The sequence below is a fragment of the Salvelinus alpinus genome, chromosome 39, assembly GCF_045679555.1.
Source record: "Salvelinus alpinus chromosome 39, SLU_Salpinus.1, whole genome shotgun sequence".
NCBI classification, from domain to species: Eukaryota; Metazoa; Chordata; class Actinopteri; order Salmoniformes; family Salmonidae; genus Salvelinus; species Salvelinus alpinus.
In genome coordinates this window covers 4,889,626-4,907,606 of record NC_092124.1, presented here as the reverse complement: position 1 = coordinate 4,907,606, position 17,981 = coordinate 4,889,626, and positions in this window count along the sequence as shown.

Below are 17,981 nucleotides of genomic sequence, written 5' to 3'. Positions count from 1 at the left end.
GTCAACAAAACAAAGGAGATAATCGTGGACTTCAGGAAACAGCAGAGGAAGCACCCCCCTATCCACATCGAAGGGACAGCAGAGAAGAAGGTGGAAAGTTTTAAGTTCCTCGGCGTACACATCACAGACAAACTGGTCCACCCACACAGACAGTGTGGTGAATAAGGCGCAAAATCGCCTTTTCAACCTCAGGAGGATTTGGCCTGTCACCCAAAACCCTGACAAACTTTTACAGATGCACAATCGAGAGCATCCAGGTCGGGCTGTATCACAGTCTGGTACGGCAACTTCAAGGTTCTCCAGAGGGTGGTGCGGTCTGCACAACGCAACACCGGGGGCAAACTATCTGCCCTCCAGGACACCTACAGTACAGCACCTGATGTCACAGGAAGGCCAAAAAGATCATCAAGGACATCATCCACCTGAGCCACTGCCTGTTCACACCGCTACCATCCAGAAGGCGAGGTCAGTACAGGTGCATCAAAACTGGGACCGAGAGACTGAAAAACAGCTTCTATCTCAAGGCCATCAGACTGCAAAACAGCAATCACTAATTCAAAGAGGCTGCTGCCTACATTGAGACCCAATCACTGGCCACTTTAATAAATGGATCACTAGTCACTTCATACAATGCACTCTAAATAATGCCACTTTAATAATGTTTACATATCGTACATTACTCATATCACATGTATATGCCGTATTTTATACCATCTACTGCATCTTGCCTATGCCGCCCGGCCATCGCTCATCCATATATTTACATATTCTCATTCACCCCTTTAGATGTGTGTGTGTGTATTAGGTAGTTGGGGAATTGTTAGATATTACTGCACTGTCAGAACTAGAAGCACAAGCATTTCACTACTCTCGCATTAACATCTACTAACCATGTGTATGTGACAAATACAATTTTGATTTATATCTATCTCCACTTGCAAAGTAAAAAGCCTCACTCTGTTCTGCATTGTTGCTTCCGCACTGTAAAATCCTACCGCTGGGTTCACACTCATAAAGGTGTAAGTATGGAGGTGGCGTCTTGAAGATGCTCCTCTAAAATTCAGGGGGAGGCACTTATTTCTGCTCAAGTAGGTGTTAAAAGCATTGAGCCATGCGAGGTGCACTACATTCAAATGCTGTATCCTCAGAAGATCTGGCTTGCTCTTGCAATAATGCATAGAAATGCACAGATTCACTCCCAAAACGGTACATGTTTACCGACAAGACAACTTTTGCATTGGTCTGATCCGAGGTAAAGCACTTTTCCTCAGGAAATATCCATTAATTTCCTATTCTACATGCTAGCCATTAGCCAAAGCTACGGCTTTACCTTTGTACAAGTAGACGTTGTGTAGCATTAGCATATCCAGAAGATGTATGCAAGGAAATGGGTTAACGCAGGAAACAAGTCATGCAGTGCCATTCTGATTCTCAAAATGTGTAATACTGTACATGTGGGCTGGCATTTAAAATACAATTTTACAAACTGTAGCTTAGAATTGAATATAGGCAAGGAGATGTATGTATGTATGTATGTATGTATGTATGAAGTACACTTTAGGGATATTTAGGTCACAAAAACGTATAAAATACATTTGATCAGCTACAATTTAGAGGTAATCAACCACACATGGAGAGTTTTAATTAGTTTCGCTCCATGCAGGTGGAGGAACAGCAATGGAAATGTTCTGCCTATTCCTGGAAAAATGCCCCCCCCCCCCCCCCTCCCACCTGTGAGGCAACACACTCAAAGAGAAAGATAAGTAAATCTGTTTTGCACCACCGGATAAGTGGGAGAAAAAGCTGAAACCTTGGGCACGGTACCTTTGTGCTTGTCTAGCATCTTTGACAGAGGGTGAACCTCGTCTCAAAATGAAAGTGCATGTGAACAAACGGCTGGTATGAAATGTTTGAGGGGTAGAAAGAACTTGGAGGGGAGACATAACAGAAAGTAAACTGGTGACGAAGTTTAATCTGAGAGAATTCTGGTTTGCTGCGGTATGTTTGATTGTTCCCTTTGTGTCATTGCTTCCTCTGCTTTAGAATCATCCGGGTAATATTTTCCAAGACGGCTATCATCAGTAATTCTTCTGACAGCTAACAAACTGCCATATTATCTGTTGGCTGTGCTACACTTGGCATCTCTGCTTTTTGTTTAATCACTTCACTGCATGAGCACTTGTCAGGTAAAAAAGGCATATTGCATTGTCGACTGTGGCCAGGAGATCAAAGCGAACCATTTGAAAAGCATCAGAGAGCTTAGAGCACCATGTTTGGTGGTCAAAAGACTAGAAACCATGGCTTTGTTCCAATATCCACACTAGCATACCATTTTGTAGCAATGTATTTAGATAGCTGGTATGCTAGCACATTGGAATGTGGCCCATCTCTATATATTTAGGAATTGGAGGAAATCTGTTTTAAAATAGCCGCCCACTCTTCTGACCTTTCCTACAGGCTACCGTCTCTAAGCTGTTGTTTTATCGATCTTATTACATGCTATGACCACCCACACTTTCTCTCGCTCTGTATGTTTAGCATGTTGGACTTTCCTGGTTGAACACTGATGTTGTGTTTTGCTACGGTTACTCCTTTGTTGTTAATGACGGTGTGATTAACAGTGGAATTTAAACCGTGTGCTCTGTGATTATAGGCCGTCGATGAATCATCCACTACAGTCCTACGCCTCGCTCTCGTCCAATTAAATTATAAGGAGGTATTTTCTAATTAACTCCAGGGTTAATTGTTCTCAATGCCTTTGCTGGCTACTACTGTGTGCTGCTATTTGAGTCATGTGACTCTGCCAGTCCTTTCATTGTATACTTCCCACCAGGATATCTTTGGCTGTTCTGAATTGAAGCCCAGAAATGTATCACAAACGACTGCCATCCGATGATTACAGCAGATGCTTTACATGCAGATTATTTTTAATTACGGTGTTTTTAATTAATTAATGTGTTTTTATTCTTTCTTCACAGCTGGATGTTGCTCCCGCTGTGCCGATTACAATTTCTCCAAATGAAAACCATGGATAGATGGCAGTATTTGCGCAAAACTGAAAGCGAGAACCATCGCATTTAACCACTGCAAGGTGACTGGGAACATGGACATGTCAAAACAGACCATCTATGGTCTCCGTAAGTCGCGATTCAATGGTTCAGAGAGGAGGCGTACGTGGCAGGGACTACAGACAATAACGGATTACAAAGGGAAAGCCAGACACGTCGCAGACACCAACAACTTGCTCCCGGACAAGCTAAACCCCTTCTTTGCCCGATTCGAGGAAAACACAGTCCCGCCAATGCGGGTCACCACCGCTTACGAGGACTGTGAGCTCTCGTTCTTCGTGGCCGACGTGAGTAAGATATTTAAATATGTTAACCCTCGCAAGGCTGCCAGCCCAGACGGCATCCCAAGCAGAGTCCTCAGAGCATGTGCAGACCAGCTGGCTGGTGTGTTTACAGACATATTCCATCTCTCCCTATCCCAGTCTGTTGTCCCCACTTGCTTCAAGATGTCCATTGTTCCTGTACCCAAGAAAACAAAGGTAACTGAACTAAATGACTATTGCCCCGTAGCACTCACTTTTGTCATCATGAAGTACTTTGAGAGGCTAGTTAAGGATCATATCACCTCCACCTTACCCAACACCCTAGACCCACTACAATTTGCATACCGCCCAACAGATCCATGGATGACGCAATCGCCATCACACTGCCCTATCCCCTCTGGACAAGAGGAATACCTATGTACGAATGCTATTCACCGGATACAGCTCAGCCTTCAACACCATAGTGCTTTCGAAGCTCATCACTAAGCTTGGGGGTCTGAACCCCACCCTGTGCAACTGGGTCCTAGACTTCCTGACAGGCCAACCCCAGTTGGTGAAGGTAGTCAACAACATCTCCACTACGCTGATCCTCAACACAGGGGCCCGCCAAGAGTGCGTGCTCAGCCCCCTACTGTACTCCATATTCACCCATGACTGTGTGGCTACGCACGTCTCCACCTCAATCATCAAGTTTGCAGAGGACAACAGTGGAAGGGCTAATTACCAACAACAACAAGATAGCCTACAGGAAGGAGGTGAGGGCCCTGGTGGAGTGGTGCCAGCAAAATAACCTCTCACTCAACATCAACAAAACAAAGAAGGTGATTGTGGATTTCAGGAGACAGCAGAGAGAGCACCCCCCGCATCCACATCGATGGGAGGGCAGAGGGTGACAAGCTTCAAGTTCCTTGGCATGCACATCACTGACAACCTGAAATGGTCCATCCACACAGTGTGATGAAGAAGGTGCAACAGTGCCACTTCAACCTCATGAGGCTGAACAAATTTCTGCTTGGCCCCTAAGACCATCACAAACTTCTACAGATGCACCATTAAGAGCATCCTTTTGGGCTGTATCAGCGCCTGGTATGGCAATTGCATCGTCCACAACCGCAGGGCTCTCCAGAGGGTGGTACGGTCAGCCCTACATATCACCGGGGGCACACTACCTGCCCTCCAGGACATGAGACGATTAAATAGTCACCACTTGTAATGGCTTTCGTTGGTGGAAGGAGAGGAGGACCAAAATGCAGCGTGGTACGTATCCATAATGCCGTTTAATCGAGAATGAATACAAAATACAAAAAGAACAAGAGAATAAATTAAAACCGACACAGTCCCGAATGGTGCAACACTGAAACGGAAAATAACTACCCACAACCCATAGTGGGAAAACAGGCTACCTAAGTCTGATTCTCAATCAGAGACAACGATCGACACCTGCCTCTGATTGAGAACCATACTAGGCCAAACACATAGAAATATAACGTATAGAACAAAACATAGAAAAACAACATAGAATGCCCACTCCAACTCACGCCCTGACCAAACTAAAATAAAGACATAAAAAAGGAACTAAGGTCAGAACGTGACACCACTTGCCGGCCTCCTGCCAGTACCCTGTGTCACGTCTACTCCCGCTCCTCGTCTCTGGCGATCGTTGTCGCCAGTTGTAAAGTGCATTTCAATGATCTGTTAGTTCCAAGATGCATAAACTGGCTTTGAAGTAATGAGTGCACAGCATTCAAACGGCATTTTCCAATCCATAAAAAAAAGCGTTCCATATTTTTTTTTATGTTGCACTTGACATTTTAACTATCAGCGTAGTAATTCAATTATTATAGTGGTCAAACTGAACGGCTACTCTTATGATTCCACTCTAGTCCTGTCAACTTAATATGCAGTAGAAAAATAACATTGAGGGTTAAAGGTACATTGAGCAAGATGACATCATCACACAACCGGGTCACTTCCTGCCGAACAACAATGTAATTCAGCTGTAATCCAACACAGCAGGGTCACAATTTGGGAAGAACCAATGCAGGCAGATCTAGCAGTGTTGACTGTGACCAAGAAGTTGCCCTGTTGTGTATGATGTTGTCATATTGCTCAGTTTACCTTTAAACCTCAATGTTATTCTCTTCCCTGTAATTTAATTAGATTGAGACCCCCTGAAGAATCCCTACCTCTCTCCCCCTCACTCCTCTTCATCCCTCCCTCCCTCGCCCTTAACAACTCCAACTCAAAGGGAAGGGATAATGGAGACAGAATTACCAGGCATGGCCATGTCATTAGAATACCATGTAATGAATGGGGAATTAGAATGGAAATGTTTACTTTTGGGATACAATCAATTACTTATGCTGTCGACTACATCTTTTACTCTTGGAAGTGAATAGCATTAATATTTCCTTAATAGCAATGATATTTCGTGTTCACATTTCTGATTAAATCACATGTGATCTGGCCCGCAAGACCATTCAATGCGGCCCCCACCACCCATTGAAATGACTCAAACCAAATCGAAACTGTATAGAAATGATATTGGACCTACATTTATACAGTCTCCTCACTCTTTCCAGATTGCTAAGAATCACTGAAACGAAAGCTGGATATTCAGGGAGCTTCGAAAATTCCCAAAACGGTTGACAGAGGCAAATTTTGACAGCGTGGAAATATAACATTTATTTTTTTGTGCAGCCCTCCGGACCTCGGTGGAGACCAAATAAGGCCTGAGGACAAAATTAGTTTGACACCCCTGGATTAAATAGCCTCTTTTAAAACTGGATACTATCTGGTTTGATGACAAGGGAGCACAAAGTCATTTTTGGGTAATGACAATTGATTGAGGAGTCTGCCAGAAATTCTTATTAATTAACACAAAGACATCTTTTGATGAGGAGAATTGAACTGTTAAAGGATGTGTGACTGAATGGATTGGTATCTGCTAGACAAATGATTTTCTGGACATGTTGAGTCTGACTTCCTGTAAACTACATATCAACTGGGCATACTTTGGAGAACTCTCCCGCAAGTGTATGTGTGTATACATGTAACAAGCAATCCCTACAACGGTGTAACTAGGTGGACCCTGGTAAAACTTGCATTCACAACACCTATGAAGCACTGCCAATACCAATTTATGTATACAAGGCTACAGTAATTTAGGCCGTGAGCCTTTTTACGATCAAAATTACTGTGCAACTTAGCCATTTTGCTACACGTGCATACATGTGTCCTGCTGATAGCTGATAGGGAATGTTGGATTACACTGTTGTTTTATATGGTTCTTAGTAGCCTAATATGTTTAGCCTTAGGGCTGTTTATATTGGTTTCTGGGCACATTCACAAAACCTCCCACGCAATGGGGCTTGAAGCCAGATTTTAGGGGCAAAAAAAAACAGACTGGTCCAACTTTAGCTTGAAGTCATTTCCTGTATTTCACAGTGCCATATTTGGACTGGGCTAATGGAAAACCAATTTGTCACATTCCTCCACTGGATTGGGCTCGCTCTCTGTGAAATGTGTTGTTGAGGATTTACTAAATCAAACCTTTCAATGCTTTGTGTTTCATCTACAACAGGTGGTCAAGATTCGGGTATCACTGGAAAAATGGGAGCATTGTCAGGAAAATAGTTAAATGAGGATGAATTTAAAAGAAGCCAGAAAAGCTTTACATTGATTAGGTTTTGAGTCCCGTTTGGGTAACTACAGCTGCTGGATCTTAATTTGAGCCAGTCTTCTACAGCAGGAAAACAATCTTGCAGCAACATGATATATGAATTAAAACTAATTGATACATTTTTCGTAAGGGACATTTCTGAAAATTACAAACTTCAAAAGTCTTTTTAAACCTCATACACTACATGTTTTAAGAAGAAAGTTCTCCTGCAACAGGGTGATCAAATTAAGAGCCTACATCTGTAAGAAGACATTTGAGTGACTGGTTTAGTGTAATGATTGTCGCTAAAAATAACCATTTTAATTACCCATTTAATTATGTGTTGTCAGGTTGTCAACTCACCTAACAGCTGGTAAAAAAAAACATATTGGGGCTTTAACGCATTCAGTTTAATAAGCAATGGAAATATGTAAAGCCACTGGTCTCACTTAGAAAATAAAACTTTTTTCCCCCAATGCCTGGTGAATTCACTTCACTGGTGTCAATAATGGGATGTCCTTGTTTGTATCTTCTTTAGGATGTAATCTAATGTAAGTTATCCACACCACTAAATGTTGAAGAAGTGGTAACAGTGAAACCTGCAGATGAAAAAGAAGCGAGAACGGTTGAAGATGAGACTACAGCGGTTCCTCCCTCTCTCTCTCCCCCATATTCCTCTTCCTCTCCCTCTATCTTTTTTTCTCTCCCTTCATCTCTCTTTGGGCTGGCAGTGTGTTCTTGAGGCTGAGTGAGGTAATAAATCATTCAGTCCAGTAGATCTGGCTGGGAGTGTTGGTCACATGCTCGCTGTGACCCAGAAACACCAGAAATCCCTAGCTTTCTCTTCAACTGGCCATTTGATGAAGTGCATAGAGAGCACCCTTGCCCAGTGTCTTGCCCTGGCCTTGGCAAAGAAAGAAAAGAAGACTCCTGCTATCTCATGCTGCACAGTGCTTGAGCAACACGATCCATAAAAGATGATTGTCTTTCAGCTTGCGTTGCAATCTGTTGTTTTGAAATAATCTATAATGTAGGGTTCGAGCTCATTCATCAATGCCACAGACATAGAGGGGATTTCAGATGATGCGTGGTATTAACCGTACACTCACTGAGCAAACCCTAGTCATTGGCACACTGCGAAGTGAAATCTTCACGGGTGAGTCTTTGTAGATGTGGCACAGGAGTGGGTCTGGAGAACGAGCAGTTAAAAAGTGGACTATGGGGATGGGTTTGAGTTACTTCTTGGTTTTTCAGGGTCTGGCAAAATAGTCAGGGGATGTTGCCACATGTATTCTTAAAAACTTTTTTTGTGCCAACTACATTGTTAATTAAGTTGACATTCTTGTTGAATGACATTGGGATCTTGCAGTTTGATTCGAATAGTATAGTCTACGGCTAGGCAACGGCAAGCCTGTGACACCTCAGCGCCATCGCAAAGGGGTTAGGACTCATTCATCTACAAGACGGAAGATAATACACTGCTAAGCATCTCTCCAGCTTAAGACTCCTCGCTAATTGCACTTTGATTATCCTCCATGGTAAACATGATTGCAGGAGATAAGAAGCTCTTTTCCTGAGAGGATGAAATTAAGTATTTGAAAGAGGTGAGTCTTACTGTAGCACTAATACAATGGAAGTGGACTTATGTCCTGTTCTTATACATGGCAGCAGGGCCGGTTCTTGCTATTCTGCCACCAAAAAATACATATTTTCCAAAAGTTTAAGTTTGGTTCTGAATGAAAGGTGAAAAGGTATTTTCTGTAAGTTTAAAATACATTTTCCATGACGTTGAAAAGGCATCTTTTCCAGACATTGAAAATATGTAATTTACGGATGTTGAAATCAGGCTCATTTCTGGTTCTGAATGAAAGTTGAAAAGAAGTAATTTATAGCAATTTATTTATACATCTATGTTTGGACCAAAATCAAGGCTGGTCCAGACCGGACAAATCTGAACCAAACATAGACGTCTATGATTCGTTCAGACTTGGTCCGGGCTGGACCAAAACCAATGTCTGTGGATTTGGAAATCAAGGCCGTCCGGAACTGCACCAAAAAAGATGTCCAAAAGACTGTTCATGCTTACTGGGGTGTAGCCTACAGTGTTGCCAGAATTAGAATTTTATGAATACCCATGTGGTAAGCCTACATTTTGTAAAACGACGTTCGGACAGGCCCAAAAACGACGTCCAAAAGACGTTGGCTCGAGCTTACTGGGGTGTAGCCTATCATATCGGATTGGACATGCAAAATATTTTGCGCTCCTGCCTTTGACTTTAATAAGCAGTGGGCACTGCTTATTAAAGGGTGGCATCAGCGCTCACCTAAAAAGCCCATATGCCACTGGTTGAGAGAAATTGTCATTGTTTTTGGACAGAATTATGTGAGGTTTTATGTGTTGTTGTTGTTGGAGGTGCGTCTTGGTCAGTTTAGCTCATGAAATGCCACCCTCATCAATCTGCCACCATAGGCAGGATTAGGCGACCGCCTAATGAGTTGGCCGGCCATGCATAGCAGAGTATAATTTGACAGGCACCTAAAACCTCGCCCTCATCAGGACTTGAGACAGGATGTCTGTTTTTGTTTTATATAGGACTCCAACGAGTGGTTCCGGAACTGGATTCTGAATCCTCGCAACCTGTGGTGATATTACAGTTTTTCCCAATTGTTTACATAGTAAAATTGGATGTTTAAACGCAATCACCGAAACCTGAAACTCATGTACCAAATCCCTAAACCAAGTCTGCAAAATTGCAAGCACAAGTCCTGCTTTACACTCAGTTTTCAATTCTATATCACAGTTTTTGCAAAACACTACACACAATTCTCTACATTAGGCACAACATTTAAAATTAAAATCTCTTTAGTCCCTTTGGAAAGCAACGCCAATCACAATGCCAAGCTCTATACACCAATTGGCAACACTCACTCCTCACAGGTGTAAACACTAGTTGATGAATTGTTCACTTAGAAATCAGAGCTTTAGCACTATAAAAGGCCACAGATGAGCTCTCCTGTTTTGGAGGAAAATTTAAGTCAATGGTGAAGCAAGAGCTAGAGGTGAAGGAGTGAGAGTAAGAGGAGGACGAGGAAGGACAGTTGTCTCAGATGAGATCAGGGCCACATTGGTTGACCATGTGCTCAACCATGGATTGAGTATGAGGGAGGCTGGGCAGAGAGTTCAGCCCAACCTGAGCCGCTACACGGTTGCATCTATCATACATACATTCAGAAATGACAACCGGTAAGTTACCTACCATCTACACTATGCTCTTTATGTATGTATACTGCAGTCCTACATATCAGTAGGCCTATATTACTCAGTGATTGTTGGCCAATGTTACAGTAATGTCACTTCATATTGAAAGAAAATAGATTCTTTTAGCTTACTGTAACCAATCATATCATATTTGTGGATCTTCTGCAGAACTGAGAGACGGCCAGGCCATGGTGGAAGACACCGGCTGTTCACACCACAACAGGAGACCGCTATTGTGAACATGGTGGTGGCAAACAATACCATTAGACTACGAGAAATCCAGAACCACATAATTGCAGACAACACAATATTCAATAACAATCACCAGGTGGGCTTGTCTACATTGGACCGTGTATTACAGCGCGGATGAAACGGGTCTACAGGGCACCATTTGAGCGAAACTCAGAGAGGGTTAAAGAACAGCGCTATGAATATGTGCAAGTAAGGAATATACTGTGAATTTACTATCATATCAGCACTGTATAGACACATTACAGTGCCGTACCGGTCTATGTCACATATTGTCTTGTCTGTTTCAGAGAGTCTTGGAGCTGGATGCCGCTGCAATTCAGCTCGTTTCTATTTACATTGATGAGGCTGGCTTCAACCTAGCCAAAAGAAGGGGACGGGGACAAAACATTATTGGCCACCCACAATTTATTGTTCTATACCTCCCACCATATTCCCCATTCCTAAACCCAATTGAATAGTTTTTTCCCGGCATGGCGATGGAAGGTGCATGACCGCCATCCCCTCGCACACATGCCTCTTCTCCAGGCAATAGAAGATGCATGTGGTGAAGCTGATGTGGGGGCTTTCGGGCGGCTGATCCGTCACTCCAGAAGATTCTTTCCCCGCTGTTTTGCCAGGGAGAACATCACTTGTGATGTAGATGAGGTGCTGTGGCCAGACCAAAATAGGAGGCAGGATGCAGCCTAATGTCTTTTTTCTTACATTTTGCAGGTGTGTTTGCCTTTTTGTGTTTAGAGTTTTGAATGAATTAGCTCCTTTCATTTTATATTTTTGTACAGAAAACCCTTTATCTTACTGAATGTTTTTCCTGGTTTTCTCCTGTTGGGTATGGAAAGTGTTACATACAAAACACAAGTGTTCAAAAATACTGCATTTTGGAAAATGAATTACAATGTTTTTGTTACTGTATTGCATTTGTGTGTGTTTATTTATGTATATTTGAGTAGGTATACATTACTGTAACAATCTTTTACAACCGGCTACAGTGTAACACTGAAAATGCAAAAGGCATAAACCTACTGATGGGATATTCATAGTTGTGATTTGTGTTGAGCACATCAGTGTGTTGTTGGTTGGTAGACAGATGTATTCATATGACTTGTGTGTGTGTCATTTTGATGCAAAAAAACAAACATTTTGGAAAGAGAGAAAACAGTTTTGAATGCAGTGTTTGCTTTTGCTAGAGATTTGTAGAGTTTGGCATTTTGTGGTTTTGTGTTCAGAGTTTTGGGAAAGTGGGCCAAAGATTCAGCAAATGTGTGTAAACAATTGTGAAAAACTGTAAATATTAGCGATAGCGATATTTCTGTGCAACATAGATGTTACATTTTCTCCAAAGATTGCAAAACTATGGGTATGTTGATGTGATGTAGTGCCCATTGGCTGTAAATGTTTCAACCTCTGTGTTAAGAAGTCGTGTTTTTACCGTCAATTCCAAGTTTCAAAGAGCACCAAAAACGACCCTGACCATGAGCCTTAGCATTTCTGCCGCCACAGAAACAGACCCTGGGTCAGTTCTAATGCCACCAACAAATTACCAAGGAGCTAAACTCAAGAACTCGAAGTGATGTTTTGAAGCCAGAGGAGTCTGAGTCATATTTCACAGTTAATTTTACACAAATAATTGTAAATGTTCAGTTAAATAAAGCTGACAATTGTTTATTTTTTTATGAAAAATACTGATAATGTTAAGTGTACTGTTGCATGTTTGCATTGTATGTTTTTACTGTGACTGTCACCCTGATATTGGCTACACTAGATGTGGGATAACAGTAAAATGCAGTGCAGTCACGATGTCTGGAGCGATGGTCACAGACTGGGACAAAACAATGGACCATGGCTGTGTATGGTAACTTATCTAGCTAACAGATATTGGAAACGCAATACGTCGCCTAACAGACGCCATGTTTGTCAATATTTTCAACGTTGACTCCAGTGGTCACGTGACAATGTATCTACTCTGTGATTGGATGATACAGACCACAATGCTGTATGTGATGAGTAGTTTGTTTGTCCCCTAACTCTGGTATTTACACAGTCTTGAACCCTTGATCTTTTCTTCCTATATCAGTTTAAAAGTGAGTTCTAATCTTTTGAATGAATAGTTCACCCAGGAGATTTTTGTACTTATTCAATGTTTGAAACCACGCAACCAACGTGTTGAATTTTTTTATGCTAAGAAACGAGTGCGAGTGTCAGTTTCGGAACCATAACCACGGAAAGAGGGGTGTGGCCCGTCGGAGCCCTATAGCATCAGCATGTTAACCAGTAGAGCCATAGCTAATCGAGGCCTAAGACGCTCGCAGATTGAGCAGTGTTTCCCAGCTCCAGTCCTCCAGTACACCCAACAATACACATTTTTAATGTAGCCCCAGACAAGCACACCTGATTCACCTCGTCAACTAATCATCAAGCCCTTGAGGAGTCTAATGGGGCGCGTTTGTCCAGGGCTACAACAAAAATGTGTACTATTGGGGGTACTTGAGGACCAGAGTTGGGAAACACTGCATTACAGAAACAAACATCCTGTTTACTGAGGTCACATGACAGGTAAGGTCATGGTCACAAAAATAAGAAACTGCTTATAGAAAATCCGCAGAAGGGGAGGAAATGAATACCTATGTAACAGAGTATCATTTATAAGTTCCACACGTCTTACAGGTGGACCCTAATAAGACACTTTGATGTAGTTGTGAAATGTTGTGACTTGATGAGATTATTGTTGAGTTAGACCACAAAGAGAACGTGGAATGCTGTGTGTGAAGTCGAAAAACAACAGCCAAGTCCAGAAACAATTCTATAGCATTTCGCCAACCTGTGAAAGGTCTAAACAAAGGAAGGGATACATCCTTTCAAACAGAATTTTAGTTTGTGTTGTTCTGACACATTTTCTACTAAAGCCTCTGCCCGAACGTCCCAACTTTAGGATGCTGGTTTGGGATTTGTACACACACACACTGGCACACTCTGCTGCTCATTAACAATTCAGAATTGTAGATCCTAGGGTCTCCAGAGAAAGAGAGAGCACTGTATAAATCTCTTTGTGACTCACAAAAGCATGCGGCTGGTGGACCTTTATTACAGGATGTCAACCTGTGTGTGAGTGTGAGTGTGTGGTGTGTGTGTGTGTGCACTCACTCCTTTGTTATGTGTCCCTGTGGCTGTGACATAAAACGCACACACACACAAAGCACTTTAAATACCACACGCCGCATGTCAATTGAATCCTGTGAGGATGGATTGTAAAAACATGTCAACTTCACCTGTACACGTTAAAAAACCTCAGGAGATCCTGAGATTATAAAACAAATGCATTACACCAGACAAAAGCTACGGAAACAAAGCACAAAGCAATTGTGCCTCAATTCCTGCTTCCTGCAGTCTCTGTCACGCCTGCTCCCGCTCTTCCCCCCTGGCACTCGAGGGCGCCAGAATGCCCTGCATTACGCACTCCTGCCACCATCATTACGCACACCTGCCTTCCCTCGTCACGCATATCAGCGATTCATTGGACTCACCTGGACATAATCATCTGTTTATTTACCTTCCCTATATCTGTCTGTTCCCCAGCTCCATTCCCTGCTTCTGCATTTATTGTTGTCTGCCTTTGTGTTACCCAGTTATAACGCTGTTTCTGTGGCATGTCCATTCCAAATGAAATGTAAACTCCCCGTACCTGCTTCTCTTCTCCAGTGTCCGTTCCTTACAGAATGCAGAAGCCCTCAAATGAAGCATCTGGGAGTGCTGGTGTTTCGGTTGGTGGTGACGTCGGGTCTGGGGGTTTCCGCCGATGGAACCAGGGGTGCCTTAACTGGATCGTTGGACTTCCATGCCCTAGCCGGCTCAAGACGTTTCCTTGCCCCAGTTGGCTCGGAAGGCACCCAACCCACTTCAGGCCTCAGCCGGATCGTCAGGTTTTTACGCCCAGCCGGCTCGTCAGGCTGCTACGCCTCATCGGGCTCCCATGCTTCAGTGGGATCGACAGGCTTTCACTTCTCAGACGGATCATTAGGCTCCTATGCCGCAGCTGGCTCACCAGGCTCGTCTGGATTTTACGCCCAGCCGGCTTGTCCAGCACCCGTGCCTTGTCAAGCTCTTTCTTTTTCTCTCTTTCGTTCTCTCTCGCTCTCTTGGTTTTGATAATTATTTTTAAAGTCAGAGCTCAGAGTCTTCACAGTAGGTATGGTGGTTCTTTGGATGCAACTCAGCATTCTTTGTGCTCCAAACACGACGAGTTGAGTTACCAAAAAGTTATATTTTGGTTTCATCTGACCATATGACATTCTCCCAATCTTCTTCTAGATCATGCAAATGCTCTCTAGCAAACTTCAGACGGGCCTGGACATGTACTGGCTTAAGCAGGGGGACACGTCTGGCACTGCAGGATTTGAGTCCCTGACGGCGTAGTGTGTTACTGATGGTAGGCTTTGTTACTTTGGTCCCAGCTCTCTGCAGTTCATTCACTAGGTCCCCCCGTATAAGACCTCTTATTTTCCACCATAATTTGCAAATAAATTCATTAAAGATCCTACAATGTGATTTTCTGGATTTTTTTTCTCATTTTGTCAGTCATAGTTGAAGTGTACCTATGATGAAAATGACAGGCCTCTCTCATCTTTTTAAGTGGGAGAACTTGCACAATTGGTGGCTGACTAAATACTTTTTTGCCCCACTGTATATAGTAGCTTCAATTGGACTGATCATGTCAACATCATACTTTCAAAATCTTAGCTAGCAGTCATCATCATGAATCAAGTCGACAATCTACTGGCAAATCTTTTTTAATCCTTGTCATATGAAGAGAAATTATAGGAGCTCGTCGGTCACTGGACATAAACAGTACATTACACATCAAGTAGGACATCGCAAATTCAACATTGAGCATTGCAAAGCAATCACTAGCCTGCTATTCAGTGGAGTGGGTGTGTGGTCCCAATTCTGGGTTTAAGGGTCTCTTTTCCAAGTTTAAAATTAAAAACATTCAATGTTGGCCATGCTGTCAATTCCGCATGATTTCTCCCGCACTCAAAACAACTGTTAACTCGGAACTGGGAAATCTGACTTCTGTGAGTTACTGTAGCTAAAAAAGTAATAATAATTGTAAGTTGTGTAGTAAGCTGTGCCTCACCCAAATACGTTGGTCTATTTTCCCCTCTTAATTTCGCCTACTGTTCTGACTTGGTGGTTCAAATGTAGCCTATAACCTGTTTTAGATAAATGTAATCATTGAATATTGTAAGGGCTTTCATTGTCTGCTTGTGTGCCTCCTTTATTTATCCTACAATTCTGACTTGGTGTACAGGGAGAATACTGTCAATGCACATTTCAAAAGTGCTGAAGAAATAGTTAAATTGACTACGTCCTTCCTAGCTCGCTCATTAATGTCTTAATTGAAATTACAGATTGCCTCTTATCAACTTGTCGTCCCCTTATGCCATAGTTATACATCTCAATTGTCAGTAGAAACCACATTTGTTTAAGCAAGTCAGCCATATCAGCTATGTTTTTTTTAAAGGCAGTAAATGAGGCTGAATTTACTGTTTTGCTGCCAGACAAGTTCAGCTATTACCTCATTTTTAATCTGTTGTCGTCCATTTGGGCCCTGATGAATGCCACCCAGGTTGTGTAGGCTGACTGTTAAATGGGCCAGCGGAAAAAGTGGAAAGCCAAATAAAGTATTTTCTCTAAATAATTAATTTTGAAACTATGGAAGAAACAAGTAATGGGGAGACTGAAATAAATGGCATCATCTGTCTTTATCCTCAGCTTAGTGGAGATATGTAATGAGGATGTGTGTGTGTATGTGTACTGTATATGTACGTGCGTGTATTTGTGTCTGAATGTGTGTACAGTATACACTGAGTGTAAAAAACATTAGGAACACCTGCTCTTTCCATGACATAGACTGAACAGGTGACTCCAGGTGAAAGCTATGATCCCTTGTTGATGTCACCTGTTAAATCCACTTCAATCAGTGTAGATGAAGGGGAGGAGACAGGTTAACCCATAAGAGTCGAAGCACTGTCTGAGCTGGGGGAGGTGTTCTACTAAGCTATATGGAATGGTTTTAAGAAGGTCATACCAAGGATAATTTTGCTATTTGATTTTGTATTAAAAAAAGTAAAGCAAAATATTTGATGAAACACTGATATGTAGCCCATGAAAACACAATGAATAACATATTCACTACATGGAACAACAGATAGTCCACCCAAAGAATTCAGAAGGAAGTTTGTTTTGAAGTGTCTACAATGTAGAAAATAGTACAAATGAAGAAAAACCCTGGAATGAGTAGGTGTGTACAAACTTTTGGCTGGAACTGTATATTGTACTTCCATTCATTTTTTTCAACTGGTACCCGGGAGACTTTCAGACGAGTCTTATGAGACCTAAAGCAAAACAACCGACATGTACACTACCGGTCAAAAATAATACGGTTGAGAGAATGCCAAGAGTGTGCAAAGCTGTCATCAAGGCAAAGGGTGGCTATTTTAAGAATCTCAAATATAAAATATATTTTGATTTGTTTAACACTTTTTTGGTTACTACATGATTCCATATGTGTTATTTCATAGTTTTGATATCTTCACTATTATTCTACAATGTAGAACATTTAAAAAATAAAGAAAAACCCTTGAATGTGTAGGTGTTCTAAAACTTTTGACCGGTAGTGTACAAGACCTTGAGAGTCTCATCTTTCCACAGAGGGGTCATATTAGTGTGTAGCCCAAACTGCTTCAGACAGAAGTTTCCAATACGCTTTTGGGGGTCGTAGAGAATAACCGAGTGATGGTGATAACACCATCATGCTCGTGAGTTTCATCTTTCCATAGTGGGGTCATAATAGTCTGTAGCGTTCGGACGCTACAGACGATTTTGTTAGAAGACTGATTTTCAGGATGTCTCATTGTCTGACAAACACTGCTCAGGTGGGATGGGCTGAGAGTGGCTGAGGGTTGGGATTAAAGAGCTTATGTTTGGTAAAATATTATTGTTTTGTGACTGCTTTATATAAAACTACGATGTATGTAAAATGTATGTATATTTAGCAGAAAACCAGTAAAGAACCACATATATTTGTCCTCCGAAGAGGGGTTAAACAACAAAAATATATACGTTTAAAAAAACACCGCCCTGTCACCTTTCACCGCAGATGCCCAAGTGCGACATAGGCAGATGTGGTGGATTGAGATGCATCCAATGCATAGGCTCCCGAGTGGCGCAGCAGTCTAAGGCACTGCATCTCAATGCAAGAGGTGTCCCTATAATCACTGGTTCGATTCCAGGCTGTATCACATCTGGCTGTGATTGGGAGTCCCGTAGGGCGGCGCACAATTGGCCCAGCATCGTCATTGTAAATAAGAATTTGTTCTTAACCGACTTGCCTAGTTAAAAAATACAAAAAAGGGGATTTTTTTATTATGCTAAATCGATTTTCACGGGAGCGAGGAAAATTGAGACATGGATTTTGTATGTGT